Source organism: Pezoporus flaviventris, unplaced genomic scaffold (genome assembly GCF_033815535.1).
Source record: "Pezoporus flaviventris isolate CSIRO_AGI_PZ_B2104156 unplaced genomic scaffold, CSIRO_AGI_Pfla_v1 ptg000015l, whole genome shotgun sequence".
Taxonomy (NCBI): Eukaryota; Metazoa; Chordata; class Aves; order Psittaciformes; family Psittacidae; genus Pezoporus; species Pezoporus flaviventris.
The window spans coordinates 17,700,090-17,727,966 of NW_026892563.1; the positions used below are offsets into that span (position 1 = coordinate 17,700,090).

Here is a 27,877-nt window from a genome sequence, read left to right on the forward strand (position 1 = left end):
CAGAAAAGGCAGACACACCAGCTTTCAAATTCACAGTGTGGTACCAACAGCAACCACAAAGATCTGTTCAGAACAAGAGCATGTTTGTGCTCTCAGGTCAGCGAACGCAGCGTATTGAACAAATGATGTTCCCATCGATCAATAATTTGCAAATGTACATGAGACCCATTAGAGACGTCTGCTGTCTGTAATTCTTTTCTGTGCAGGATTATTACACTACTTTGTTATGAGCAGGCAGAAAGGATGCCGGTTGTGAGCATTTTTTTTAGTTTCACTCAACATCTACTGTGTTCAGGGGTTTTACCTCTCTGCCACTTGTAAATTTAAGTACTGATGTCTTATCTAAGTGTTTACCTTGAAAAAATGATCAGGTTGAAAACAATTGTAGTAACAACACTTATGCATAGAAGTCAGCCGTGTGAAAATGTCTTCCACTACATATTATATATGGCTCAAAACTTTATTATAGTTTCTATTTCAAGTTACTTGTGCTCTTCTAAGGACCTGTTTACAAATAAATATGGAATAAAGCCATAGGAGGTATAAATTCAGAGCGATTTAGCTATTTCAGTGTTATGTGTCTTTATATGGACAAGTTTCACATGAAAAAAAACTTCCCCCCCCCCCCCCCTTAAAATACATCATAGCATTTCTATCCCTAAATAATCATTCACAAGATAATCTGGGCATACAATTCAAGAATTAATTACTGAGGCAACTTGTCACTCACCTTCTTCCTCCTACAGGAAAAAGAAAAAAATAAAACCAACCAGATAAAACCCCCATATCCTCCACAAGAATTCCAAATTATGACAAAACCCCCAAAGCAGGATGTCACATGGAAGTATCACAGACTAACAGCAGGTTTCGTTGGTTTCCCATATTACATGGGAAAGTCTGTAGTATTAAAGTATTTTAGATAGATGTTGGAAAATAAAAACAGTTTGAGATATTATGTTTGATTCTTGCTCTTTGGAGATCAGATCATTAATAGGATTACCAGTTTCAAACATTTCAGTTTCTGCTCTTTACAGGAATGGCTTCTAACTGTAAAAACCTACACAAATGCTAAGTTCTACTGTTTCTCTTTTTTTTTTCCTTTTTTTTTGCCAAGTACCCAAATGAGATTAACAAAGCTAGTCAGTGTTGCAAACACCTTTCATACCTGTGGCAATGATCAAACTGTGAAGGTTGCTTCTGCATTCACAGTATCTATCTGCTGCTATGGGGAAAGGATACCCTGACCACAAAGGAAGAAAAGTCACTATGAACCAACCATGCGGGCAACAGGTGTAGTAGCTAGACACCCTTCCCTTTCCTCCCAATGAAGTCAGAAGTCAGCTCAATAGTCTAACAAATAAAGAATTCCTTACTTCCTAAAACCAGGAACAATGGAGACATTTATCAACCTAATGCTGACATTTATCAACAACTATAGTGGAAGCCCCAGACAAACAATAAAAATGGTGTTTCTGTGTACAACAAGTTTGCAAGCACTTAAGGACACTATTTATTTTCCTGACATCTCACTGTCACTTTATCTTGTTCAGTCACGTAAGCTGTGTTTCTGCAGGAAAGCCTTCCACAGCTACTTTCACAGGAACTACCAGGGTTTTGTCTGTTCTTGCTGAAAACTACGTAGGGGACATACTGTCCAAAACACTTTTTATTACTTCAAGACCTTAGAGCCAAAGTTCAAGAGGAAGGTTATTAAGAACATTCTTGGTGAAATCAGACCTATACTGCTCAAAATTCTCAGACAAGATCCAGACAACAGACTTTTTTGCCACCCAGATTAACAGCTGGGTTGCTCTTTCCACAATTTGTCTTTCCTTAAAGTAAAATTGTCTTTTCCTTAAAGTACAGAGTTTTCCAGGCTATATTAACTTATACACTTCTGGGAGAAGGTATTTCTAATTTCTTTAACTGACATCTAAATTTATTATTAATAATTATTAATTTAATCTGAGCAAGGTGCTCAGAATTTATCTTTAACAAACATGTAAGATTATTTCTTCAGGAGAATTCAGAGATTAATACGTTGAAAATTTAGTCCTTTTCTTCTTCCAATACATGAGAAGCAATTAGATAACTAGTCACTGGCATTAATATTACCCTTCTGAAGCAAATGAGAATGACAATCCCCTTTTCAAAGCTGGGGAAACTATGGCAGGAAAACATTCTAATTCATGGTAAAGGTTAGTAGTGTAACTTGGTACAGAAACATAATTCAGTGTGATCATGAACCACAAGAACATATATTTTACACATGGGTATTACAAGCAGAACAGAAATTAAAGTGTAAGGTTGAAAATGAGAAGTTAAAGAACTGGAGATCTTCCAGTGTCATTACATTCTGAATCTTCATCCACATAAGAAATGTTGCTGATGACTATGTATCCCCTGCAGTACTCAAACAGCTCCCAAGCATTATAGTTAAAATCTTACAGGATAGTACAGGCTACATAACCAAAGCAAAAGTCCTTCCCTTAAGGAGTTCCCAGTTTGATCAAATGGAATTAACTTTAGGAGGAAAGCAAGCAAAGGCTGCAGTGATAAGATCACTTTGTTGTATAGTCTAGCTAGCACAATTTGAATGGCTGTTTCTAATCTTGTATATACATGGACTGGTTTTAATCTTGACAGCATTTCACCCAGTAATTCCAGTACTGGGTGAACTGTAGCTGAATCACAGTATCTTTTTTAAGAGACAACTGGCTTCCATTTTAAAAGTTTTCACATGATGGAAAATCCACTGTACCACTCAACTGTTTCTAAAACAATAAGAAATAAGTACCTTGATTTATTTTCACTTTAATATTTGTTGACTTCATTCTGAACCACCAGACCTTGTAAAGTATGAATTCTTATATTTTAGAATGAACTTTCAGCAGTTTCTTAGCACTCACAACTTCCATTTTCTCCTTCTAGTTGTCTTTACTTACAGAGGTGTAGTAATAAACTGCTTTGTTTGGTTGGGTTTTGGAGGTTTTTTTTGGTTAAAAAGCTTCATTAACACAATTGCAGCTGGCAAGTTCTGACTCCTCCCCCTAAAAAACAAATTCTGAAACTAAACTTCTGAAACAAGAATTAGGACTTAGGAATACATGCCACATCTACAAGACAGCCTTAATAGTAGGCTGGCATTAACTTCCAGAATGATTCAGTAAGGAGGACAAGGAATGCATGATATCACTGCTAGATATAAAAGTGTTGTATTCTCTTGACTCTCAAAGTCTGTTTTGTTTCACAAACATGAACTTGAGCAGTGATCTCAACTGCCAGTAAGTAATGGCTTAGAGTTATATTGAATGCTAATAAAATGGGATAAAGCAGATTGGTTCTGCTATTTACATTACATAAAATTAAGTCAGTCATGCTTTATTTCAGAACTGTTGATCTGGCTGTCTCCATGGCTCAAGGATCACTAAGCAATGGCACTTACAAGATACGCTGGGAACAAAAGAGAAAAGTGGCCAAAGCCTGGAGAGCAGCCTTGGTCAAAAGAAAGCAAATGAAGTGCTCTGTAATACCTAAGTGCTAGTCTTATGTCACCTGTATATTAGTGTATTATTCTAAGAAGAGGCTGATAGTCATGTCACACCTTTAACTGAGCCATCATTAACCTTTCAATTCTAGCTTTTCAGAGAGTAGAGCACAGTTGTTTTCAAAGCCCCGTGTAGCACTGGATCACTTCTATTTCACTGGGCATTTTCACTTACTAGACTTATAACTCTCCAGTCCACAAAACAAGTACCTTTGTTTCTTCCTTTAATGCCTCAGCAAGAAATAGCCACCTACAGAATAACGATTATGGTTTTGGTTTGGTTTCTTGTTTGGGTTTTTTTTTCCCCTCCAGATTTTCCTTATTCCTACATCAACTACCACATCAAAACTGCTCACACTCTCCATTGGGCCACCTCCTATAGTGACATGGACACTGCCGTATTACTTGCAAGTTGAGAAGATCATGTAAATGTATCAGAGGTAAATACCTGGTATATACCAGCTGGTATATTTCTTCCCCCACTTTCCTACAGATTCCCACTACACAGCTCTGCATGAACTCTCCCGTGTTTCATCATGTTGTTCCAGCATTAGTCCAGTGTTTCTACCTTCTCAAAGCATCATTTATCATTGCTGCTCACCTCTACTGCAGCTAAAGCCACGCTAACCACAAGGATTATTTTTTTCATACCCCTGTCTGAGCTCAGAAATGATAGGGGGATGGAGATTGTGGATCCAAGAACTGTGTTTTCAGACACAGGACTGAAAAGCTAAGAATTAGTCACAGTTTAGATCCCTGTTTCTGAGTAGGCCAACATAACTGTCTGTAACATTAGACAGATAAGAATCAAAGGACTCATAACACAGCCTGATGTTCTTAGAGGAATGAAGACAGCCAAAGGAATACATCAGAGCCATCAAGTCTTTGTTGGACAGCAGTGGTGGTCTTCCACCCCAAGATTTCATTACTTGTAGGACTAACCCAAGCTCACATAGCTATGCTGCACAAATCTGCATTCTTATCTGAACTTATAGAATCATAGAACAGTTAGGGTTGGAAAGGACCTTAAGATCATCTAGCTCCAACCCCCTTGCCATGGGCAAGGAGGGACACCTCACACCAGACCATGTCACCCAAGGCTCTGTCCAGCCTGGACCTGAACACTGCCAGGGATGGATCATTTATCACTTCTTTGGACAACCTGTTCCAGTGCCTCATCACCCTCACAGTAAAGAACTCTGTTCTTATATCTAACCTAAGCTTCCCCTGTTTAAGTTTAAACCCATTATTCCTTGTCCTATCACTACAGTCCCTGATGAAGAGCCACTCTCCAGCACCCTTGTAGGCCCCATTCAGGTATTGATAGCTAATCATTTGAAAAAAGAACAACGAAAAAGTCAAAAATAAAATCAGATGTTCAGGGTTCTTTCACTTCACATTCTCCATCGCTGCTCCATAGTATCACTTATTTTGGGGGAAGTGTAAGAAGGAAGAAAAAGCACAGAGTCAGCACAAGTGCAAGTAGAGAGAGTTCAGGACCTGTGTGCCCACTTCCTTTCCTCTTCTCCGAGGAAAGACTATAAGATAAAAGGTCTAGTAGGCAGAGATAGGACAGTCAGCGATGTTAGAGAAGGCACAGACGGCTCTGTCCTTTGAACTACTCCAGTGCAGGTCCATTTCTCCTCCCTAAGTATCTCCTCTTCTGAACTCTTAGAGGAAAAGGGATTACCAGTTACATAAATGCAGGGGTACAGCAAAAGCAGCTACAGGTCAAGCAGATTTTCAAAACAGTGCTTTAATAGAAGGAATTATTCAGCATCTACCAAGCCTTATCAGCATCTCAGCAGTTGTGCCAGACCACATCACTACTGACTGAAGTAGCCACCATCTCCCAGCCATGTACTTTCTGTAATGAATTTCTTCAAAGCTCTGCCTTCCTAGCTCTTCTGCATGGCATTAGGAGCACTTCCAGATACAAGAACAGATGTGTATTATTTAATTTAAACAATTATTGCTGTTATTCACCTTCCCTCTGGTCACACTTAACCTGATGTTCAGGCACAGGTTGAGAGCAGTCATTCTCTGTGGTGGAGTCCTCTATTTTTTTCTCTAATTAGTCATACTGATTTCCTTGTGAATATCAATTCAAGAACTTTGATCTCAGGGCAAATCTCTCAGAGAGAGACCTTGTAAAATATACAAGCATTCCTTGAACCTGCTCTGAACATGCATAGAACCTCTAAGAGATGTTGAACCTCCCTGCACTTCACCAAAAGAAAAGACCTCCCCAAGCCGGTGAAGATGAGTGGCAGACTCACTCATTGGGTTTGTTTTCAGAAAAAAAAAAAAACTGCAAAAAGAAATCACCACTGAGCAGTATATTGTTAGAGAAGCTTGTTCTTTGGGGCAAGAACAAAACAGGCATTAAAACAAACCCTGAAAATGAGAATGCTCTCCTAACTTTATTTTGGAAATCACCTTTTTCTTCCATAACAGAGCTTCCCAGAGAAAGGAGACACACAAACACTTCGCAAAAAGTTTCAGGTTCAGTTGTGGAGATTATACTAAGCAAGAACTTAACAAAATTTTCAAGATTTAATTATGAGGAGTCTCATGTTGTTCTAAAAGCATCTTATTTACCTATAAAGCTACTGACGCAGCACATGGAAGGAAATTCTCTGTTCTGTGACACTAACACACAGGTACAGTCCTGATGCCACCACTGCAAGGTGACTGAATGCATTAATGTACAATGCACTGATCCAAGTACTGCATTCACCCCAATTATCTGACCCTTTTGATTTCATCACAAGCAACACACATAATCTACGCAATAAAAAGTATACAGCTATAAAAATACATGTAGCACAAGCTTCATATGTGTGGGTTATGTGAAGTGCAGGTGTCCCAGTGCCAGCAGTGGGGAACTGCAGAGGCTCCTTTCTGAGGCTCCAACAGAGCCACCGCAGGGCAAAGCTGAGGCCCTCAGCCAAGATGGTGGTGTCTCAGGGAAACTGTGTATAAGAAAGGGCAAAACACTGCCCAGCACTGCAGGGAAAAGTGGGAGAAACAGCCCTGCAAGCACCCACATGAGAGGAAGAGGTGCTCCAGGGATCCCCTGCAGCCCTTGGAGAAGGCTAGTTGAATCAGGCATCGCCCTGCAACCTATGGAAAAGTCACAACAGAGCAGACATCCATACTGCAGCCCATGGAAGAACCCAGGCCAGAGCAGGTTTACCTGAAGAACTGCAGTCTGTAGAAAGGACCCATGCTGAAGCAGGGGAGAAGAGTGCAAGGTAAGAAGAGGGAGAAAGGAGCTGTTATGGACTGACCGCAGTCCCTATTCCCCTCCTCTTGTACTGCTTGAGGCATGACAGAGGCAGAGGAGTCAGAAATGAAGGAAGAAAGTTGAGCCTGGGATAAAAGAGGGGATAAAGGTGTTGTTTCGATTTGACTTTGTTTCTCACTAGCCAAACCTATTTTAACTGGTGATAAATTAATTTTTCCCAAGCCAAGACTGTTTTGTCCATGACTGTTATTGCTCTGTAATCTCCCTGTCTTTATCCTCACCCACAGGCTTTTTCACCTCATCTTCTCCCTCTGTACTGTTGAGGAGGGGAGTGAGTAAGCAGTTGGATGGGCACCTAGCAACCACCTAAGGTCAACACATGACACTATACTAACTTACTTGAAAAAAAACAGTATTCCATCTGCAGATGGTCCTGATCCTTCAGGAAATTTTAGAGACTACACAGGAAATGTCATTCAACTAGAAAAAGCATGAACAGAGAAAACTATTCTGACTTAAGAAATTATTTCTATATAATGTAAATATATATAAATACTGAAAGTATGCGTGGACTGACTCATACAAGATCACCAAATTTCGGCTTCTACTCATTAGGCACACAACAGGCTGTAAGAGGACAGGGCCAAAGTTCTCTAAAAACAGTTATATGGTGAATAAATTATCAATGCTACATTTAAATCAAGGAAATTGTGACAAATTATGTGTAAAAAGATTAAAGAAGAAGAGTCTCTTTTCTACTTCAAATAAGAAACATATACAATAAGATGGCAGGATTCCATCTCACTGGATGGCAGTGCTCTAAGAGCGGTGATAAATTGTGTCATATCTAGTTGGCAACCAGTCACTAGGAGTGTCCCTCAGGGCTCAGTGTTAAGGCCAGCGTTGTTTAACATCTTCATTGATAATCTGGGTGAGGGGATCGAGTGCACCCTCAGTAAGTTTGCCGACAACACCAAGTTGGGCAGGAACATTGATCTGCTGGAGGACACAAAGGCTCTGCAGAGGGATCTGGACAGGCTGCGTCAAGGGGCTGTGGCCAATGGTGTGAGGCTCAACAGGGCAAAATGCAAGGTCCTGCACTTGGGCCACAACAACCCCATGCTTGGGGAAGAGTGGCTGGAAAGCTGCTCAGTGGAAAAGGACCTGGGGGTGCTGACTGACAGCCACTGAACATGAGCAGCTTGTGCCCAGGCAGCCAAGGTGGGCAAACAGCATCCTGGCCTGTATCAGAAATAGTTTGGCCAGCAGGAGCAGGGAACTGGTGAATCCCCTCTACTCAGCACTGGTGAGGCTGCACTTCAAATTCTGTATTCAGTTCTGGGCCCCTCACTACAAGAGAGATACTGAGTTGCTAGAGCAGGTCCAGAGGAGGACAACAAAGCTGGTGAAGGGTCCAGAGAACAAGTCTGATGAGGAACAGCTGAGGAAACTGGGGGTGTGTAGTCTGGAGAAGAGAAGGTTCGGGGGACCTTATCACTCCTTACAACAACCTGAAAGAAGGATGTAGTGAGGTGGGCGTCAGCCTCTTCTCCCCTCAAGCTGCACCAGGGGAGGTTTAGATTGGATATTAGGAAAAAATTCTTCACAGAGAGGGTGCTCAGGCATTGGAAGAGGCTGGCCAGGGAAGTGGTGGAATCACCATCCCTGGAAGTGTTCAAAAATCATATATATATATATATATATATATATATATATATATATATATATATATATGAGGCCCTTAGTGACATGGTTTAGTGGTGGTTTTGGCAGTCCTGGGGTAGTGGTTGGACTTGATGATCTTAAAAATCTTTTCCAACCTAGTTGATTCTATGATTGTAAGCAGTACCTGCTATACAAGATACAAATTCAATAACTCTTTTCAGTCTGCCTGAAATTGAACATCACCTAAAGGTACCTTCACTAGAATATTTAGAGATCTTTAGTAATAAACCAATACAAATAATAGTGCCCAAGTGACTAGAGAACATTCTTGAGTCTAAAGCAGCTGACAGACTGCAAGGAGTTAGTTACTGAAGTTTCATTTCTTCTATGAAGCAGACCATTCAAGTTTCACTTATGCCAAGATCTGGAATTTTCCCTTAGTAGGATTATCAATTCTCAGCTTTATAGAAAATGAAATACTTCTTTTAAAACCAATCCAATTAAAGCAATGGAATGCAGTTTGATAAACACACCCTGGGGGAAGAAATATTCCAAAGACCTACCTAACATTACCTAAGGATAGAAGTATACCATTTAACACAAATATGCTTCCAGCAGACAATGAAAAGACAAAGTACTTTAAATAGAAGATTTATTGAGAAGAAATGCAAATGTCAGATGAACAGATAGTGAAACTTCCTGTGCTGTTTTTCACATAGAAATAAGGACAGACCCTTGGGCATTTGTAAAATTAAGGTATTTCCTTACACTAGAAAGGTTGCTTATCAGACAACAAAGGATAAAGGATTCTCTTATACTGTCAAGAATGCAACAGTTGCCCTAAACAAGGAATTAAATATGCTAAAGCTCAACTGCCAGAGGTAATGTCTATTTAAAATATACTAAAGGACATGAGTGAAGTAATAAAGAGCTTAACTGCATAAGGCAGAGTACATCCCAAAGTACACTGTTTTCTGTTTCCTCCTTCCATCAGGATACCGATTCCCCTCCAAAATACCTGTAAGCAATTTTCATGAAAGAGCAAAACCATTTCCGGTGTATCCACAACTGATACATGCAACAGGATAAGGGAAAGAAAAATGTTCTGCAAGATGAAATCATAAATGGTAGATACACATATAACAATTTTAAAAATGTATTCCAACTTATAAATCCTGTTTATATAGTGAACAAAATTATCAATTGACTGCAAGTGTAGCGGAATGGCACTAAAAATTGTGTAAGGGCATGTGACAAGTTTCCTTCACAGATGACAAGTGTGTTTTCTATCGGTTCCACGTAAGTCAGTCTCCTGCATCTTAACAACAGTGGGAAAAGTTTCAGTCCTGGGTTGGCGTAAAAGATTTTTCAAATGTTATGATTCAAGGACAGGAATCATTCTGCTGAATATTTACCAGTGGTAATAACAAGTTCAGAGGCAGCAAAGAAATTATAAAAACAGACACACAAAAAAATTAAGGCTTTCCTTATGCTTAACTAGAACTGCCAGTACTTGTGCAACACAGATTCCTTTAAAGCACATCTACAGCGAAGGTAAGGTTTTTCTCACTACAAAGAGAGATAGGTAGACACAAGAGATTATTGGAAGAACAGACAGATTTCAGCTTTCAACATAACAAACAGTGCTGCACTGCAAACACTGTTCCACAGCAGCACTTTCTAACTGCTCAGCAGTTGATGGAGCAATGGGATCACTAAAGCATGGTGTCACCAAGTTTTTGGTGTCACCAAGTTCCAGGCTACAAACAGCATTTCTACCAAGGGCTGGGAATTATCTCAACTCTATAAAGAAAGAAACAGGACATGCACACAAACAAACCAACTGCAAGAAAAAGAAGATACAGAAGACAGGATTGGGTTTTTTTAAAGATAGCTATATCAAGCAGTTAGAAAAGAGATGCTCGTTCTCAGTATATAAATATTTACAGCGAGGAGATGGATCCTCCTAAGAATGCAGGTTAAAGGGGGAGGGCACTATATGCACAGGCATTCTTCATCCTTGATCTGGAAGCAGCCAACTTTGTTATGGTCCTTCTGTAAATGACCAAAGAAGTCTGTAAGATTAATAATACTGAAAAGAGTAATTTCCTTGTACTGAAATGCTTTAGTACCTCTTTCCAGGATAAGAATTCCTTTCCTTAAAGAGGATAAGAACATTAACATTATTGTTAGTGCTAATGGTTTATTTACTGTAAGTCACAAATCTGCAGCATGGGGAGGTTTATTTACTGTAGCTTACAAATTTCTCCTCTGTGGGTACTTCAAAAGTCATCTGTTTTTCAGTACCTAGTAATCAGGAAAATTTGTAACAAATCACATCCTGCTTGCAGGGCTGTCTTCAGCTAGGGGGAAAAAAAAAAAAAAAGTCAAACTGCAAAATTGTACTACAGTGCTTTGATTTCCCACCATAATAGAGCTATAAAACCTTTCAAGTTTGATTTAAGCAGAAAGTGAAGACAGCTATGAAAACAAGCCTACTGAACTCCTTAAAACATTTGCAAGTTTTTAACATGCTATTAATCAGTGCCCAGCTACATGCATAAATACAGTTTTGCTGGTATATATAATGTGATCCTTACTCACTAAAGTTGTGTGGTGCCACCAGATTGATTACTATGAAGAGACACCCTGAACTCTGCATCCTCTAGAGACTTGTTTCCTCAGCAAAGGCAGAGAGAGAAAAAAAAGTGAAGAAGTTTAACACTTATAGGGGTAGCAGTAAAGTCACAGAGAGGAGGGCCAAGAAGAAATGAAGCAAGACAAGCCTGATAAAAGCACAGGAAGGGCATGATGCTACAGCAGACTTCACTGTTCATCCACCTCATAGTTCCAACCCATCTCTTTCCTTCATCAAACTCCCACAGCTCTTATGGTTTTACTCATGTAAAACCTCACAAAGATTAAGCTTTCCAAGTTTCACACTCCTGAGAAGGGATGATTACACAAAACAATGATATGAAGGCATAGCTTCATTTTAGGATCTGACTTGCTTAGAGATTAGGTTTGGGGGTTGTTTGTTTTGTGGGTTTGTTTTGGGTTTTTTGTTTGTTTGTTTTTATTTTGGGGGGTTGGTTGGGGTGTTGTTTTTTTTTTTAATAAAATAAGTTAGTCAGATTGTAACACTCCTTTTTTTTCATCTTCCCTCACAGTATAAGCCCTGAGCAAGGCTCTTGTAGGACACAAATGTTGAAGATTTGAAAGACTCCAGCCATCTGGTTAAATGAGTGAATGTCAAATTCCTACAGAAGTCATCAGCACTAGATCTCACCCAGACAGTTTTCTCTTGGTACGTTTGTTGCCATTAGCTTACTCTTCTTCACTAAAAATTAGTGTCTGTCAAGACTCAGCCACAATTTGTAGGGAATCAGAGAGAGATGCCATCTCTAGTATCAATTTAAACAGTTACCAAGGGCAATCCGGAGACCAAGAAATTTACATCATCTTCACTAAAATGAGAATTCTGTGCCTAAAAAACCCTGTTCTATAAAAAAAAGGAAATAATCACACTAAAAAAATATTTAGTGTTTAAATTACATCATTACAAAGCGTATGAAGCTGTCTACCTTCTCTTAGTTTTTAAACTTGCCATTGGTAAAAACATAAGAGAAATTACAGAATGTTCTTTCCCATGCCTTGTTAACAATTACAGCTGAAGCTCCTAAAAAGATGATTAAATTTGTGCATCTTCAGCATTTTATTCTCTCTTATGGTTTCAAGATCGACAGGATGAAAGACATACACTGATAGCAACCAACACACTGATATACACATAAAAAAGATACATCTAGTCCTTAAACTTAATCTCAAAACAGTGCCTTCCTTTCTACGCCGATTTCAAGTTCAGGATAAAGCATGCAGCCAAAGCTCAGAAAGAATGTGAAGTAAACAGCTCACATAAAATATATGTATACACATATGTAAGATTAGGAAAAAAAAAACAAAACAACTCAACAACAAACAAACAAAAAACAACCCAACATTTGCCTGGCATAACATAAGGGATTCATATGCTACCATAATAGAGATATTCTAGTGATTTATTCTCCATGACAAGTATGTTAACATACCTTCATGCGAGAATGATAGATATGAAAAGATTGTACAATTTATAGCTCAGGAGGAATACAAGTTTACACAATTTATAGCTCACACTTGAAGTAGTGGATTAAAACCCCAGAGCTGGAATGACTGTAGTCCGCATTTATTCGATCTACTCCAGAAGTTACTACAACTTTTCAGGTGCTTTCACTCTTGAATTAGGATTATTTTCTTTCTCCATCTGGCTTGTTTAAAAATAGGAGCAAGTTTACCTTGAAAACTGAGTCTTATGACTCCAACAGAAGATAGCTTGAGGGCCATTTTCTGCAGCAGAGAAATCATCAGAAGTGGCTTGGGGACAGCTGTGCAGGAAGCTTGAAAGAGCAGAGGCTAGCATAACTGGCAGTATACTCTGCAGTGATTTTTCAGCCCATGCTGGCTGGCTTCAGTACAGCACAGCATACTCCAAGAGTTGGCCACTGACAAGATCTTAAAAATAAACTTTGGATTCTAAAAATACATTCCTGATTATTTACCTTCCGAGACCTGAAAATGAAAACTAGCATTATAATGAAGCATCCACTCCTTCACCAATCATTACAGCTAAGAAGTTAGTTTCTAAAATGGCAAGCAAGATTTTCTTGCAGTCACTCGTCTACAGAAGTGCAGGTTTGAGATATTTTACATTAAAAAATAAGTTGTCAACATTTCAGCTATTCAAAAACCCTGTATACTGAAGCACTTGCAATCAAACCTTCATCAGACAAAAAAGCTTTCCTCAAAAACTCAACCACAGAGTTTTCAGCTCTCCTGAAAAACATACATGACATTTACTGGCACTTGAAATGAAAGGCAAAAGTCAAAATGAACGGCAAAAGTCAAAATGAACTTATTGGAGAGAAGAGTTGGCTACTTGCAGGGGAAAGAATAAGGTAGTAACACTAACCACAATCTGACATCAGAGCAATGAATACATGCCTAACCAAGAACCAGCAGAGGCACTAAATATGCCAAGTATGATATACAATATTTTCTGTTAAATATGTGCAGTTCCAGGGTTGTGAGCAGTCATAGCAGGTTCTATGAAGCAGTAAATTTTAGTAAGCGTAGGACACAGTGAGAGGGAGATTGTTAAATTTACTTCCTCTGAAAACCCAGCGACAATAACTGTTTTTCCTACAGCTACGGAACTATTTTCTATCACTTTTAAAGCTTCCAGAGCAGTACTAGCATAAATCTCATACATAAGCCAAATCAACTTTACTTTCTCACATAAATGATCAGTAAAGTACCCATTGGGATAAAATTTACATAAAAATGCCTCAGTTCTCATATACTTAAATACTGCTGCTGACAGTTTCAGAACCCAGGTACTCAAAGTATTCCTTCAAATGTACAGCTGCCTTAGTGCAACTTTCCAGCAGGAAATCCCATGCTATGCAACAAAAAATTCCAGTTTTTTAACAAAAAAAAAAAAAAGCCAGTTCATATGTTTAAAAGAGAAAAAAGCAGCAGCAAGTAATCCTCAATAAAGCTTGCCAGCAAGCATTGCCAAGAAATGCACTGGCATGCTAGAATGAGTAGGCCATTTACTCACACATTTTTCTTTTTGCTTTTTATTCCTTAATTCTCCAACAATGTCCATGACAACTGCTTCACACTACAGGTGTTCTACTATATGGTACATGTTCTTACTTTAAGACCTGCTGAAAAAAAAATCATTAATTTTTTTGAATACCAGTTCTTAAATGCTAAATACATGAGGACAATTGAGAGAGTAACACAAGTATCTGGGATATATATTTGTCTATGGCTCATTTAATCACTGCTTGTACAGCAGAGAACTGGAATGCTTGAGAAGTAGGGAGAAAAAAAAAAACAAACAACAAAACAACCCAGCATCTCCAGTTCCTTCAAGATACCAACAAAAGAGAAGGAATTTTGAATTAGGCCCAGCAGAAAAATCAGCATATTCCTACCCTGCAATCGGTACTTTTGAAAAGTTCCTGCTCGTTTAACAGCCTAAAATTGAAGTCTTAATGGAGGCCTCAGGAAATCTGATTGCCAGCAGCCAGTCCATTGCCAAAGCATGCCATGTTAAAATCCCTAGAGAACTGAAGGTACCAACTGAAAGAATCAAGTTGAAATAGAGGCAAAGAAACTGGGTAACAGTGCAAACAAAACAAACAAGAAAATGTAATACCTTAAGACAATGTATGTGTACTATTCACTTTTCAGGAAATACTAAAAAGAAACCTACTGTCTAACAACAATGGAAGAGGGAGACAAACTTTGTTGAAACAAAGATTGGTATGCCAGAGCTAAGGCTAGAAATGACAGCTGGTGACTGACATAAGCCTACACAGAGTAGTAAGTTTCCTGGTTTACTCACTTACATTAACTATTCACTTATACTAATCTACCTCTTTCATGAGTCTTTCCAAGAAATTAATTTCATTACTGACAATTAAGAACGTTATGAGACTGCTTCTAAGCTGAAACATTTAGAATATTAAGACAAAATTAAACTTACATGGCTGAACATACAAGCAAGATGCAGGCATTAGTACAACATACATAGAGATACAACAACCCTTGAGATAAGGCCATTCTTAAAAAATTCTGAAGGAGTACAGACAAAGTTCATGAACCACCCTGACCACAGCCTACATTTCAGACTGATTTATTTCTGAATAATAAAAAAGCTTTGGTCACCTAGAAAAATCCTTAAGATCTGATCTTCTAGATGACTGCATATAGCAATTGAACTCTGAAAAAGATTCTCGCTGTGACAGGAGAAGTCATCTGCTTTGGAGAACAGCAATTTCAGAGTATCAAGCCCCCAGAAACATATGTAAATCATTTATGAATTAAGCTCTATGAATAAAAAAATAAAAAAAATAAAAAAATTTAAAAAAATAAAAAAAAAAAAAACAACCCAAAAGCTTAGGTAAGGGGTAGGGTATAGGAGTGAGGAGAATCATAATTGCTCCAAGTGATAGCTAACAGCTGCAAAAGAAATCTAATTTTTTTTAATGGTTTTAGTGCAGAGTGTTGCAGACCTGTAATGGAAATTCAGTTAAACCTGATTTTTAAGCACTTCTCTAGATTGGCATACCAACTGAACTGATACACAAAAATGCAAGGAAAAAAACAAAAAAACAAAACAACAAAACAAAGAACCATAGCATTAAAATGCTATAGCCTGGCCAAAAATATCAGTAACCAGATACACAGCGTCAGAGGTCACAGCATCCACCAACAGCACTGCTCATACAAGCCATTAAAAAACAGTAATAAAGAAGTTCTACAAAGAGGCACTAAGCCAGCGTCGTCCCAAGAGAGAAAGAACTTAACACATTTTTTCAGTTACCTTGCCAATAACCTCCCCACTGTATCCAACCCTCTAAACATTAAAATCTGGAAGAGATAGAATGATTCTATAGCAACCAGCTGCTGAGATATTTTTCAAACAGACTGAACTGAATATAATTGCCAAATACTTTCCCAACAAATTTAGCCTACTCCTAGTGGGAGGAGGAAAGTATGTTCACTGCTATGACTCAATAGATGGTGCAAATCTGAGGTCAATACAAAACTAGGGCAATTTAAAATAAATTGGATAATCAGGAATAGGTAAATAGATACACAAACTGCCATCACTCTGCAAGGACAGACACATCTATGAAGAATCCTCTCCCCTGAAACAGCACTTCCATGAGACTTTTTTCCACACTGGTTACTCCTCAGCAGCAGGTCAACTGCACTAATACTCCTGTGTCCCCTGTAAGACTCTATTAGGAAATCTTCTGGAGATTTAAAACAGTCACATGAATATACCCGCTACACAGTGGCAGCCTCACACATGTAATTTGTGTTCTCTACGCTCTCAGAACAAAGCAGTCATTTGGTTGTCTCTGTGTTTAGATATACCTACTCCTGCTATAAGTCTCCTGATGTACGTATCCATAAAAATGGTTCAACCTCCCAACAGTATGCCTAAAAGCACATCAGCTAAAGCATTTTTCTCAGCAAAAGAAGAGTGAGAGACCATGAGAATTCAAAAGCATGGTTTCCCTTAGTTCACATTCAAGACAAAGGAAACCTCTATGAAACTTGAAATAATAACCAAGAAAAATGAAGCCTAATATTAGGTTTACATACATTATCCCAAGCATGTATCCTCAGAAGACATATTTTAGAAGTCTACAAATCAAAAGAATGGTGGAAGCAGCCTAACTGTTTCATTCCATCGCAAAAAGACTTTGTTTCTGTTTAAATCTTCACGGAATAAAGTCTTTCATGGGAGAGAAAGCCAAGCTATTACAAGATGAAGTTATTGGTAGGCTATCTTCATCTGGTTTCACAATATAGTAAAGAGATAACAACTGAACTCAACAGGTAGATGTTAAACGTACCTTAGTTGAGAAAAGATCCAATTTTCCCTCTTTGGCTAATTTTGTTAACCTAGTACTTTTCCATCTCTCTTCCCTAGCTGTGGAGCTCATTGTAAGTATCCAAGCTACTTCAGAAAAGTACCTGAGGATTGCCAGAAAAGTCAACCTCTTGTACACGGCCTGGTACAGAACTAGAAGGAAATAGAAACAATAACCAGGGCAAAATAAGGTTGGAAATCTGCATACTGTTGTATCTACACTATTTGTAGCCTTCTACCCTTTTCTTGACTTTATATTTACTGTCTTTTTAAACCTCTTTAGCTACTAAGTATCTCAGGTGAAGAACAATTGCATGCATAGTTCTCCCTGAATGATTCTTTTTTTTTCTTTTTTGAAGCTAAGAAAGAAATAAATCTCCAGACAAAAGGAAATGAAATATCACAAGAATTTCTATACGTAGGCTTCCTAGGTTTTATTTCAGCACAGAAAGTTTAGCTGAGTCAGCATTACTGTTCACAATGCTTGCAGGGTTTTGAGGGTTTGTGTTTAAATAAGACAACTAAATTTCTGACACTGTTTTGAATGCCCAAGCAAAATGCCTGATTTTAGTACATAAGATAATAATTTAAGAGATTCAGCATGATTATATTCCCTACATACCCTCAAGAGAGATATTTTGACGTAGTTGTTTCCTTGCCCTAACTAGCCTGTACTTTGCTTTTCTAACAAACCCCAGGTGGTTTAATTCAGGATTGCATCTAGGTAATCCAGGAAAAGCAGGAACTTGGCATTGCCATAAGAAATTCCAGAAACTCTAGGAAGAAAGCCACTCCAGCAGGGAATCCCATTTTCCTTGGAGCTACAGTGTAACATTTTCCTGCTTGAAGCACTACAACAGAAAGAAAGATACAAAACTATTTCTGAAGTTTCATGAAATATCCGATTACAGCAACTTCATCACATATCAAAACCACCAAAGGTAGAATCCTTCCTCTTACTTATACAAAAGTTCTTAAAACTCCACAAAAACAAACAAAAAAAACACAAACAAAAAAAACCTCAAACTACCACACAACACACAATAGGCAGAAGGTTTATTATTCAGCCATCAATGGAGCCTACCAAGTACCCAGAAACAACTACCAGCTGAAAAGACTACAGTCTTTCAGTCTGCTGAAATTTCAGCTAACATGTCATCCCTGGAATACATTCAATTCCTCAAGCCAACAACTAATGAGAGCCAAGATGCCGAAAGGTCAAGGCTCCATTTCTCTTATTCCTGCCTCTGAGAAAGTGGTGAGGCTGGGAAGCAAGAAGAAAAACAATTCTACATATTCCTACTGGCTTTAGTCCTACAGCTCTCCTCCTGTCTCGGTAAGGACTTTGAAATCTGTATCAACACACAAGCAGGAGCAGAGTGAAACTAGCTCAGATCTTACCAGTTTGTCACCTGCCTATAAAATTCTCAATTCTAATACCAAAACAAAGCAACAGCATGAACAAATGCTGGTGCCTGAATACTCAGAGATACCACACCACATGAAATTTAGTCTCTTCTGCACTAAGACTGTATACAAAGTAAGGGTTAGACTCTGACGGAGCAGACGATGTTCACATCAAAAAGGCTTGCCTTTGGCTTTTTTGTTTGGATTGGTCTTGCTTATTTTAAATAAAGGTTTTTAAAAATATTTTCAAAAACTTTTCTGTTTTTCTCCCACAACACCAGTGGCTCTTCTTTGCAGCACTAAGATGATCTGATGCTAAAATGGCTAGTCTCAGACACACACAAAATACTATGCTGCTTTTGTTAATCCAATATTCCTTTAATTCTCGCTTATTCACACAGCATGTCAAACATGAACTCTTGGTTCTGGACAATAGGCTTACAATGCAAATTCAGCTTTTAAATTCCATTTAAATTCCCATACAAATACTAACTAGTCCACAGTCTTCACCAGGATCTTCCCCATATCATCACCTAAAAAGTCTTAGATAACACAAAGAGATGAAAATAATACTTGCCAGGTTTCCTAAGACAGAGGAAGAACAGGAAGAGATACTTAAATATCAAGGCTTTATATAAGTCTGTAGAACACATCAGGTAAGTTCATACAGGATTGGGTTGTGGTTTGGGGGTTTGGTTGGTTTTTTTTTAGAAAGCAGTTTTACTTAGGGATGTGTCTGAGTTATTAAAGAAGTACTCATGCTTTTGTTTGTTAAGTTCTAAAATAATAGCAGATGAAACTCTGAGTTAACTTAAAGCAACTACTTACCAAAAAACAAGCTATTTTTTTTAGTCATACAATAGCATTGGTTGCAGTTCTGAATAATGTTAAGAGTACTTGACTCAAAAGGATTCATTTTTTCCCCTTTCTCCCCCTCAAGAGAGAAGAAAACAACCCACAAAGCAAAATTGTTTTGCTTGCATCATCTACAGACAGAACGAGTTTGAGGCAATTCCCTCAGATTTAGAGGTTGAGTTTAAATAGTAGCACCAAAATGTACATTTGCAACACGTTTAGGGAAGCAATCCATTACGGCATTTGGTATGTTAAACCCAGCACTGCATTGGAGTGTTTCATATTTCTGTTTCACAAGAGCAGATTGCAGTTAGTTACTGTGCAGAGCTGTGTGACCTACAGTACACCCGTAACTTCCAATTGTGCAAAAAATAAAAAAAAACTAATCAAATGAGCACGAGACTGTTAAAGTGAAAATGCTGCACAGCCCTCAACTCCATTCAGATTATTCTGATCAGAATTGGGGTAACAAAGCCTATTCTGAGCATGGATAACAACTTTAGAAATTTCCTCTCAGCAAGCCTGGTTCAGGATCCCACTAAGACCCTGAAAGCATCCCAGTGGGAGGAACTCACTACCAGAGTGGGAGGATCTATTTTAGTTCCACCTCAACTAAAGACTCTTCATAAGTCCAGTACCACCTTCTTTGTACTACTACTGCTAGATGAAGGGCTCATGGCAAACAGGAATTTTCAACACCAAGACAAACTTATTGGTATCAACTAAGTCACTGACTCCTGACCGCAGCCAGAGCTTGCTGGTAACGCCATCATCACATCTAGGCAAGTGCTGCACCACACCAAAAATTAAATGCATTTGCCTTCTTCCCCTGCCCACGTCATCCTAGAGTTTGGCAACATTTCCTTGAAGAAATACCATTTTTCACAAGCCTATATACACAACTATCTTAATTTCTATCATATTTGTTAAAATTGGCATATTATGTTCATATGTTATGTTGCTTTTTGTTCTTTTAGGAGTATATTATGCTCCTACTAGGCTGCAGAGTAGAACCATAGTCTACTATGGCTGTAAGTAGACTAAGTGTGGAATAGCAGAACATGCAGAAATTTCTAAGCCAGATAACGGATGTTTTCAAACTTCAGCACTAAACACCTCCAAAACCCATGAAGTTCTGCCACAAAGTTAAGTATAGATGACCTTATGTGAAAACATATTTCAATACTTTTACGTTTTGAGCTTTTGCTGTGGGTTTAAGTTTTCCAAACCAGGCAAAAAAATAAAAAAAATAAAAAAAATAGACAACTATAAGGAATAGTTGGAAAAGAACAGGGGGAATACTTGTAACATGCCAGGTTTTTAAATTTAGTACCTGTCAAAATACCTACAGCAACTTAATTCCACACTACTTTATTCTAACAAAAAAAATTTTTTCTCCTCTTTTTTGTTTTTTCTTAATGCTGGTTTGCAATTTGGGCACACACTGAAGAACAGAGGTGTTAAAACAGAATGCTGCTTTGTGAGAAAATTTTTAAAGTACTTCAGGTAGCTTCACAAACTGCTTCCAGTAATTTACTTTACACAGTCTTTCCTTGTTGGGATTGGCTTTTACAAACAAGAACAGAACAAGGAATATCAAATTATAAAGCTTAAGTGGAAAAGAACACCTGCCAGCCTTCAGATAATACCAAAATTTACAGGACCATTAAAATGAAGAAATACAGAAAGAAAAAGGGGGGGGGGGAGAAAATAAAAAAATTAATATTGGCTGCTGAAGTCAAGGAGCTAGGAAAGCAAACATCATAGTACCACAGGCAGTAGATGCACTGAAGGACCAGGTCAGACTTAACTGTTAATGAAAAAAAAGCCAATTACATTGGATGCCTAAGATTCTCTTCAGCTGCCAGCTTTGTAGGGGTACAAGTATGTGTTCATACAGAACAGCTTGCAGGATGAGGGCGTAACAATGTGAAGCTAATGTCTAAACACAGTGTAATATAACTGGAACCAGGATCTGTTCAGCCTTTATTTTCTTTGGCTGCAAGACTGGTAGAAAATGCAACACTAAAGTTTTGACCAATCCTGCCATAACCTACTAAAAAACTTATTTGAAAAAAATAGTTTACAGGCAGCCTGTATTCTCATGTATTCATGAATTTTAAATTGTACTATAAAGCTAGAGTACATGGAAAATGAATTTTCACAGTTGCTAGTAAGAGGGCTTTTTTTTTTAATAAAGAGCTGGTGTTCTCAAAACACAAAAATTAGCTCAATTGTATCTTCAGTTTTCAAATCAGTCATATGAACACTTAATACACAAGCACTATTGTAACATAATATGAAGATCATATCAGTCATCACTGATAAACATCTGAATGTCCCTGCATAAACTCACCTTGACCTTTAAAAGTTGAATATGGCAGCTGACTTTACACAGCTTCTTTTGCTAAATGGGCACCCATGACTGTTCTCCTCTGTACTGACACACAATCGATACCTGCTTTCTTTTCTCCCCCAAGATGGGTGGTTACCCTTTCTTAAACACACAACTAGACATAACTTTAATATTTTTCTCATACACCATTTCTAGGTGCTCACACTGAAAGACTTAAAATTGCAGTCAGAAATGAATAAAAGTTCTTGTTTCTCCAACGCAACTCTGACACGGCACCTTTGAACCTGAGCAGACCTGCAGAATCACAGAAAAAAAATGCAACAATTTGATTTGTGTATCTGTTACATTTATTTACAAAACAATTACTCTGTAAAATGCTGCAAAGCTACAATTGTTTCCTCAAAATAATTACTGTTTCATTTAAGAGTTTTCATGCAGTCGTTACCTCAAAACCTTGTTAGGGTTCTACAGACCCATCTGAGCACAGAACAAAGACAAATCCAAGGGAAGCTGCCTGCTGGTAAGCTATTATAGTGGTGATCTTCAAGCCTTAATAAAGTTATCAGTACAGAAACTCTGGCTGTCACATTTGAGAAACTAGAAATCTGTGTTCCGTGCTACTTGCCACTTCGCGTCTTCAGTAAGCCCTCAAATATACAGCTTTGGTTTTAATGCAAAATTGTTTATTTTAGTCCTGTACGTCTTAAAAATTCTCTTCAAGATTATCTGTGGGCAGCTAATACAATGAAGGTGACCTAGTTACACCTAACACATTGTTCAGTAAAAACACATCCAAATCATAACACCCGTCATAGAAATTGATTGCTTCTTTCTGTAAAAAGTGGGGGACCAGAACAGGATAAAAACTGCAGTTAACTGTTAAGGATGTTGGAAAACCCTACTACCTGCTCACAGCACATGTGATTCTAAGCTGTAAATTTCTACTATGAAGTATATATTCTATGAAAAGCTTCATTTTCCATTGTTTTACTCTCAGTTGCTAAGCCTGGTAATTACTTTTGGAAAATATCTTTAGAAAGCATGGCTAAACGTAAGTAGAGCAGCTAACTAGTAAACTGGTCCAAAGATACTACTTAAGATTTTTTAATGTGTGGTTTGAGTAAGAAATTTTCTAAATGCTGCAAATAAGTCCTCATATATAGCTCCTGAATTATTTTATAGGTACATTTCATTGTTGTAAGTATTATTTATGTACAAAAGATTAAAAAGCAAGGTCCTAAAGAGGAGTTTCATTATGAGTCTTCCAGAGAAGTCCCAACCATTCCAAGGTGGCTCTTCATTAACTCTCTTTCAGAAACTACAGATTTAAACCTAGTATATAATAATATACCATTAATAATAATAATACCATTCTGGGTATTTTGGAAATAAATTAATAACTATTATTTAAAAATTGTGCATTTATATGGAGCAAATAAACCTGTATCTTGAAATAATGTGAAGACTGTTGTCCAGTCATTTACAGTAGATTAGTCATCCTTATGTCTAGATCCTTAAAAGATATTTAGGTAGAGAATCCCCATGGAAATTAGAAGGAGCTACCCATCAAAATATAAAGGAAAACCTGAACTCTTGAGAAAACAGGTCTTCAGTGAAAATATTTTAATAGTATTACTAGGTCTTGCTAATCTATAATATTACTCCTAGCACATATATATCCATAATACTAGCTAGAATGTACCATCAAGCCCATGATTTTCAAGGACTGACATCGCACAAAAATTTACTCTTATAAATTCATAGTATAGACTTCAACTGTCAAAACTGTGGTCACCGCAAATATCCTGTGGGTACACACAACCACAAGAGACAGAGCAAGAGAAGGGAGATTGAGAGCTACTGTGAAAGAGAAATATACAGCAGGGATTTAGGTTTCAGGCAATTAATAATATTATTACTTTTAAATTAGAGACACACATTTTACACACACAATGCTTATGAAAAGTTGACTTTACAGAGAAAAGGAAAGGTGATCACTGAATGACACGAGCACTAATTAATCCAATTGCCTTAGCTACAACACATGAAAACAGAAAATGTCCAACATATAAAAGTTTAACATATTTAATAAGAGAAAAACGAGTCAAGTGCATACTATGTCATTTAAATGTTTCGCATTTTGACTGATTGCAATGAAGAGAATGCTCTAAAAATGAACATTTCGCATCAGAAATAAAAGGGAAAAAAGCCCAAACCAATAGAAAAAACTCTCTTCCTGGGGAAGACAAAAGATACCTCTCTTCACTCCTTCCCACAGAAAATTAATTAATGTTCATTGATTCTCTATTCTGGTCAGGAAGGTGATCCTTTGACACTGAAAAAAAATCCAGTTGTAGAAAAGCATTTAAGATCAATAATTAGAAACTAATCTTTCCTATAAAAAAGATGCACTGTCTATCAAAAACTTGACTAACTCTATGCCTTCCACACACACAGAGCTGTCTAGAGATTCAATCTAGACAGATGGATTAACTAAACATCTACATGTACACTCCAAAAATACACAGTTTTTGTTTTGTTGCAGGAAAGATTGGCAGTTCTGAACACTGCAATCCACAATTAAAATATCAAGGCATACCTACAATAACATAACAATGCCACCCAAAAATAATCAGTGGAATCTGCTATATCCTTCTTGTAATTTAATTTAAAAAAAAAACACAACAAAAAAAAACAGTATGTTTCTTATTTTCAAAATGTATTCCTAAGAGGGTAACTACTTTTGCCCTGTATCATACATACTAAAAGGGTGACTACTTTTGCCCTGTATAATACATACTAAGAGGGTAACTCCTTTTCCCCGTATCAACATAAATTTTAGCACTTCACGGTAAGGTTTTTTGTGCAGAAGTAATTTATCATTAGATCTCAGACTGGACCAAATTTCTAATTGTCTACCACACCACCCAATTTCATGCTATGCAAGTAAAAACAAAAGCAGCTTACTGTGTAGGGGGCATTTCAAGTTCAGCAGCTGTATTAAATACAATAGCAATGAACATTCAAAGCTTCTAGCAGACAACAGGAGCGGAAGAAATCTTTGGTTACTCGTAGAGTAAAAAAAAAGAAAAAATAAAATCTGATCTCTCTGGTTTCATGCAGGTTAACTACTGAGCCACCCCCACCTGAAATGTGTACTACAAACAAATCTGTCTGCTTATGATTTATACTCCTGTATTAGTAAGACAGCATAAGCAAAAGTTCTTAGTAGATAACTTTCCATGATGAGCTTCTCCCCATCCCTCAAGCCATTGCTTACATTTTCCCTGCTTTATTTTGATTTTTATTCTACAAATGGAACTCTTATATTCCTGTTTTCATGGGCATTATCCTGCTAGAAGCTAAAATTACAATTCATGATTACAGTACAAAGATAGATCAGAAGAGGCTATTCAACATCGTAATCTGGAATTATTTAATTGCTACATTCACATTCTTTCCTGAATCCGAATCTATCCTAATTGCATGATTAGAGGCATTAAGGAAAGGGCATACAGACTTTCCACCAAACAGCTAACAGCAGCAAGAGACAGAAGAGGTTCTGCATGTCACTGGTTTATTTTGAGGTGCCAATTCTTATTTTACTGTAACTAAGTAGTTATTCCACTGAACCAGGATATAAAGGAAAATTATCAAGAAAACACAGCTACTCTGAAAAGGATCTTACCTGGAACTAAAGACACTGGGCTATTATAGAAGGAACACCAGAACTGAAAGAATTAAGTGTGGCTTGCGAAGCAGCAAGTGCAAAGAGCAGCCCACTCAGCTCAAATGAAGTCTGAGCGTAATACACTGCAGAAACTGTTCAGAAACAGTTCATCTGTACGAAACATGACCCCTGTAAAGCTGCCAAAATCAGTGAGAGCATACAAGTGCTAATCACGCAAGCTAAAATGGCTCAAGCTGCTTTGACTTACATGCATGCCTAAACATAGATGACTGCATATCCTAGATTAAGAGTTTGCAAAAGGAACGCAACTGTTTTCTTTACCTGCACTTCTACATGCAATCAGTACACTTCTTCATTATCCATGAGCAAGCATACCCCCCCCTACTCCTGTACTTGGAGATCTGAATACAGCTGACATGCAATACTCCTCCTTCTATAACTTATCCCCTCAAGCAGGACTTGGAGATGCAGTGTGAGCATTTTAAAACAAAAAGAAAAATTCAGTAATCAATTTACTAATATGTTAAAAAGTATACTGCATAAAAACATCACCAGGTCACGTTCATCAAGAGAATTTACTGGTGACAAGAACAAAAAGGCAAAATACAAAAAGAAAGGTTGTCTAAGGCAGTGTGGAATAACACTGCACAGTCTAACACTCTCCAGAGTCACCAATACCTAAAATACACAGTTTAGCTTTTTGATTTAGGAAAAAATGCATGCCTTGGAGGCTGACTTCAAATATTTTGTTAAAAATACATAGCTATTACCTTAAATACGTATTGCCATACAAGATCAAAACAAAAAGCATACTTTAGAACTGGGAGGTGGGAAGAAGTAGAGGAATACAGAGCATATCTCGCTTCAATGAGTACCACACTACCACATCTGGAATGCTAGTTATTTTACCAGCAAGATTTGCTAAATAATACTCTCTAACGATCGATGGAAGGGTTTTCCCTATTGTGACATCCACGCCCCACAGAAAGATAGAGCTCAAAGAAAATACTGTTTTCTAAAACCAAACACCACATTTCTTTCAAATTAAAGATGCAGCTGAACCAGAACAAAAGATGTCCACAGGAAATATTTTCCACAAAGTTGTCTACTAATACGAGGAAACAGAAATGAAGGGACAAAAAAAACGGCCATGTACCGGTTTCCTTTTCCTGATGCCCTGACAACACTCCCTCGTTCAATTGGTCGTGTGCCCTTTTCAAGCTGTAAGGGATAGCATTCCTCCTTCCCTTCGCACCGGGGCGGACCGTATGTGTAGAAAGGGCATAGAGCACAGAGGCAGAAGGAATAATTGTTATTTAACACGGTAAATGGAAACGCTCTACTCTCAGCCGCACAACCCACCCCCTGCATTCCACCTCCGAGATCTCCCGGAGGACACGGGTGGCCGGGACACGGCTGCCTCCGGGGAGCGATGGCTGTCTTGTGACGGCGAGGGCTGTGCTACCACCGAGCCAGCGCACACGAACCGGGGCGCTCCCTCTGCTGCATCGCCCCGCTTTCCTCTACCCACAAAACCGTCGCTGCGAAACAGCACCCGCGAAACCCACTCCGGGGAGGTACCAGCAAGGATAATAGTGTAAAAAAGGGCAGCCAGAGGAAGGCAAGCAGCGGCGCCCTCCCCAGCGCGCAGCAGCCGGCGCGCACACACAGCCCGCCGGGGCCGGACTCGCACGGGGGGCGCATCCCGCCTCACGGCTCTGCGCCCACCCCCGGGCCGCCCACGACCGCGGCAACCGGGGGAGACGAGGAAAAGCGGGACGCCTCGCTCTGCGGCGGGCACGCGGCTCCTTGTCAGGGGGCCCAGGCATCGGGGACACGCCCGCCCTCTGGTATCGTGCGGGGGCCATAGGGGCGCCACTGCCTCCCCCTCCCCACGGCTGTCTGCCGGGCGCCGTTGGCCTGAGGTGAACCGTCGTGCCCTTCCCTCCTCCTCTCCCCACCACCCCCTCCCGCCGCTGCTGGGCAGTACCTCATATCTGCGCAGGCCGGGGGACTCTACTCATACCCATGGCGAAGGCGGGGGGATGGAGGAGCCGGAGTGGCGTCCGCCACCGCCTCCGCCAGACGCACCATTCCCTCCCGCTGCCTCCTCAGCCACCGTCTGGCGAGCGGAGGGGCGGGGAGGAGGAGCCCTGGCTTGCGCTCACCCTTACAGCCGCCGTACTGACGCGCGGCCGCGGCCTCCTTCCCGCCCCCACCGCCGGACGGGCAAACGGGTGTCGCCAATCAGAGGCACGGAGCTCCGCGGGGACGCGGCCTTCTCCAGCCAATCCGGGCTCCGCCAGGCCCGCGCTCTATGCCCAGAGAGGGGTCAGCGCGCAGGGAGAGGAGCCGGAGTGTGGTGGTGATGGAGGAGAAGGGGTTCCCTCCTCGCCTCCAGTGAGACGTGCCTGCGGGGACGGGTGGCTCCTTTATTTACCATAGGGGTAATGCAAGACGGTGTTTTTAACCCTCTTCAGCCCTCCCCAGCTGCCGTGTCCTGGCTTTCTGCCCTGCTCCCAGGTCACACAGGGCAGCCGCTGGACGCTCTCATCCACCGCAGGGAGGGAACCGCCGCGCAGCCTGCTGGGCCTCGTAGTCTCGTGTACAGC

The 27,877-nt window shown here is 39.3% G+C and overlaps 1 protein-coding gene across 9 annotated transcripts in view; it reads right to left on the minus strand.

Moving 5' to 3' along the window:
- ITSN1 (intersectin 1) overlaps positions 1-27,413 on the minus strand; it is a 136,418-nt gene extending 109,005 nt beyond the window's left edge. For 3 of the 9 annotated variants that reach the window (XM_061453654.1, XM_061453647.1, XM_061453645.1), the window contains exon 1: positions 27,256-27,413. The gene's annotated coding sequence lies outside the window, so the exon portion shown is untranslated. Of the gene's footprint in view, positions 1-25,586; positions 25,827-27,255 lie in introns of those variants that run through there. The other 6 variants (XM_061453650.1, XM_061453648.1, XM_061453651.1 and 3 more) reach the window with 4 other exon arrangements.
- Between the last annotated feature and the right edge of the window lie 464 nt (positions 27,414-27,877).